Below are 4677 nucleotides of genomic sequence, written 5' to 3'. Positions count from 1 at the left end.
ACAGTGATGAAGTTAAGGTGGTTAAAACTGGCGAGCAGGGCCCTCCCTGGTGGCGCAGTGGGTTAAAGCACAGCACTGAGAATCTAAAGCCGCTTCTGCATGAGTTCGATTCCCGCCTGCCCCGGAGGTGACCACATGGCGAGGCAGACCTCTCCTGACCCGCCCGCTGCTCCCCTCAGCAGTGTACTTCCTCGATCTGCCTGTTCTGCTCCCCACTCTGTCTCTGGTGAGGCCTCTCGCCGCCCCTGAGCCTCTGGCCTGTACCCCAGTTCTGTATGCAAAAATAAATAAATCTTTAAAAAAAAAAACAAAAAAACTGGCGAGCAATAAGCAGATGTCCTCAGGTAAGTGTGTGACATAAGATGGCTGAGAATATTACAGTTACACTTTCAGTATTGAAGAGTACACAACTCAAGAGAGGTGGTTTACACAGTGAGTGTATTTCTAGAAAGCAAAGTTGAACCTGCAGCTTCTCTGTAGTCCATGGAAGCTTCAGCTCCTAGACATTTGGATCTTCAAGCAAGGATTGATTTAGTCTCAACTCAGAATTTCAGAAGGAACCATTTTCTTTTGGAAGGATAGCAGAACAGAATCTCAGTGCTTAAGTGTCCAAGAACTGTAGGGCGCAGCGCAGGCATGGAAGGACGGACTCACTTGTCAAAAAAAATTTCCCCCACATTTCATAGCAAGGAAATCAGGAAAGAACTCTGGCTTCTCATTCTTAAAAGAGGAATTCTTCCTTAGACAAGATTGGCAAGTGTTCAGTAACAGGGTAGCCATTTAGTAACTTGGCCAATGGAACCTGGGTGATGAAGATAATTTCCCAGAAATACTGAGAAATAGAATTACTAATAAGATGTGTATGCACATTAATACTCTTCTGAAAATAACTTCCAACAAAGGCATGTCAAATTCAAAGAACATTGGTCTGATGATAGCTATTTCCATGTTGTCTCTGGCTCTGTTTTCAGGTTGTATATTCTGTTCTGGTGTGGCGTATCAATCAGCTATCCATGGTCACTGGCCCTCCCTTAACACTTCTGTGCTCTCGGTTAGGTTTTCTTATTGGATATTATTTAGGGTCCTGTGTTTGTGAATCAAACACTGTAGACACATGGATGGGGTGCTGGCCGGGGCTCTGCCAGCAAGGAAGGTAAATTCCTCATTATATGTGTGGCCCTCCCAGGATGGAAAGGCTCAGTGTGGTCAATTTGCCATCAAGTGATTGGTTGATCTCCTGAAAAAAATGATGCTGTCCTGGTTGCTAAGCATTGATCTCTGTCTGGCAAAGGTGGATCTCAGTGAGAGCAGTACAAGGTCAGCTCTGATAAATGAGTCCATGCAGGCAGCCCGTGGGGCCCCCATCTCTGCCACCAGTTTTTATTCATGTGCCCTTTGTGCCAAGCAACAAATGTGGCTCATGACAGAGGCTACCTGACATCAATGGACTGTTTGCCAACTTGATTTCTCAGTGCCTCTTCTGGAATGGCTGAACTCTGGTGAGTGTTAATGTACCGTACAAAGATTCTCAGGGCTCACTCCCATTTGACATGTCTCTACCCCAGGACTGCTTGTTCTTGATCTTTAGATTGCTATATTATCTAATAAAAATGCAAGATACTCAATTGGCTTGCCCCGCCATCATTTTGTAATGTATTGAGAAAAAGCTGAATACAGGACACTTAGATTATTCTGGCCAAGTTAATGGGTCATGACAAAAATCATTACACACAGGATGTAAATGTATTCATAGAATACCTGACAACCCTGCCTATCTTCTAGTATCTTCTCCCATCAGGGAGAGACAGGCCATACACTGCCCATGAGTATTGTGTACTGTGTGTGAACTACATTTTACACACATTTACATTTGTGAATTGATAAACTATTAATAATTAGGAATAAAATTAACATTAAATACATTATATACAACATATTACATAATATGAAGGAAGGAAGTATATATTCAGATATACTAATCTCAGACCCATTTCTTTCCCCGTGGGGAGGATTTCCTTTCACTGCTACCTGTGGAAGGCTATCGCCACTGTCCAAGGTGTCAGCACTAAAGCATCATCTATGGAGCATCAGGCTGTGCCTAGGAGAAGATGGCGTTATTTCGTTTAACCACGACACCAATCTTAAGTGACAAATGCTACTGATTTTGCTTTTCTGACATGAAGAATAGAAGCATTGAGAGACTGTATAACTTGTGATAAAGGCAGTGATTTTTGTATTTGAGACTGATCACCCATTCTCTGAACCACTCTGCCAGCATACCTCTTGTGGGAAGGTGAGGAAATCTGTGGGCCACATGCCAAGCAGTCGCTGCAACACTAGAAGGCAAGGGTGAGGACAAGAGGCAGAGGGTGGTAGGTCTGAGTATGGAGAAGCATTAAGGGAGGCAGAGTTGAGACAAAATGGGTCTGAGTCTCTGTCAAATTTAGAAGAACGAGATCAGTGAAATTAATATGGGCAGAGTGAGCAGAGTGTGAGTATGAGAGAGGAAGCAATGACTGAAAGGTCACAACTTCTGAGGGCAAGTGAGGTCAATGTATTTTGCCACCTGCTTTTTAGAGTTGCTTCTATTGGCCTATTCTGTTTTTATATATAGTTTGTTGTGCACACACACACACACACACACAGTAGCATCATATATAGCATCACATATCTATCTGAACATCTTTACATATAGTCATTCATAGTAATCAGATGATGAGCAGATTTCTAGTCATTTTTATAATTTGATTTTACCTTAATATCCTCAAAAAAAATAAAAACAGAGCTATCATGATGCAGCAATTTCAGCTCTGGGCAATAACTTGAAGAATATTAAAACACTAATTCAAAAAAATACATGCACACCTGTATTTGCTGAACTCCCCCCCCCCATTTGCACAATTAGTGCAGGATTATTTACAACAGCCAAAATATGGAAACAATCAAGTACCTGATGATGATGATGATGGACAATTGGATAAAAATGTGAGACAAAAACACAATATGGGACACTGCTCACTTTTATCAGGCCACTTGCAGGAATATGAATGTACATTGAGGGGATTATACTGTAAAATAAGTCAGAAGGACAAACAAAAATACAGTAAGATTTCACTCATTTGTAGAATAGAAAGAGTCTAAATCCTTAGACTCTGACAACAGAATGATGGTTACCAGAAGGTGACCAGAAGAGGAGAGGGCGGAGCAGGTAAGGAGGTCAACTGGCTGGTAGCCAGAGTCGGGTGCTGGGTGTGGTGGGATATATAGTTGTGGAGGTGAGAATCTGTAAACCTGAAACCTACAGTGTTGCAAACCATTACAGCAATAAAAAGAAAGTAAGGAAAAAGAATACTCAGTGAAGGTTCCACAGGGTTACGCTACAGACACATACAGGAATACTTTGCTGGCACTCATGGTCACCCTATTGAAGAAAAAAGGATTGATGTATTAAAAATGTACTTTTAAATACATGCATAAGAGAACAGAAGCATTCAAAATGTTAAGCAATTCTAGTCTTGTTACCCTCTGGCTAACACAATTTAATGTTTTCCTTACAGTTTTCAGTATTAAATTCATTACCTCAATATACCACAAAATAGCAACACAGATAGCTTTTTCTTCTATTGTCTTCCATTATTTTCCAATAGAGATACCTTCCAGTAGAGCTAGATTGCTTTCATCAATTTTTTTGAAAAGTTAATTTCTAGAAATTTCTTTTGCATACCAATAAAATTGTGCTGATTAACTGCAATAAAATGGACATACAGGAAGTGGCTGCTCTCTTGGCCACTTCTGACTATGCAGGTGTTTCTTTTCACAAACCTTTTCCTGTTACAAAGCAGCAGCGGCAGCTCTTTCTGCCCACTTTTGCCTGTGCAAGCTGTTGCTTCTCTTTTATTTTTCCTAGTAAACCTGTCCTTTTAAAGTGTAAAACAGAAAAAAATACGAAAAGCAAAGATGTCGAAGATTAAAAAGAACCATACATATAGAGATTAATGTGAACCTTGATTTATATTTACTATGGTATTCTAATATACATTAATTTACAAAGAGATCTGGTCTGATAAGGTTCTAATCTTTTACTCTAAGATATAACTTAGAAGCAATTTTGACCTGGATCTTAAGAATAAAATATGAACACAGTAATAAATTTACTTCAAATTTGAAGCTTTTAAGTTAAACTTACCTGGAAATGTTAAAAGTTTACTATAGATTTTGAAAACTCACAAAAGGCATGGTGTATTATCTGGAGTTATAGGCTTTTAATTAGTTCTGGGTAGTGCAATCAGTGATTGACACTGATAATTAGTTTGGGGGAGAAAAGAGAAAAATTTAACCAATAGTTTTTTAAATCTTGACTCCTTAATAGCTAACACCTACGTGTTTCTTGCTGAACAAATTAAGGGTGTGTCAAGCACAGTAATCTGAATTGTTAATAATTCTTATAGTCTTATCACCTTAAATTTTTAAACGCGACTTTTCTCATATTTTTATATATTGACTTTAACTTTGTCACATTAGTCACTCTATGAGTGCTGGCCTTCAGATACCAGGTACTTGACTTAAATTTTCAAACACAGCAAAAGAGACATTACTAAAAACAAACAGAAAGATCACTAATTGGGAAAACATTTTCTCACACAAAAGTAGCGATAAAGGACTGATCACAAAAATATA

Source organism: Condylura cristata, unplaced genomic scaffold, assembly GCF_000260355.1.
Source record: "Condylura cristata isolate star-nosed mole 26May11 unplaced genomic scaffold, ConCri1.0 scaffold00004, whole genome shotgun sequence".
In the NCBI taxonomy this organism is placed as follows: domain Eukaryota; kingdom Metazoa; phylum Chordata; class Mammalia; order Eulipotyphla; family Talpidae; genus Condylura; species Condylura cristata.
This window is presented reverse-complemented; position numbering follows the sequence as displayed.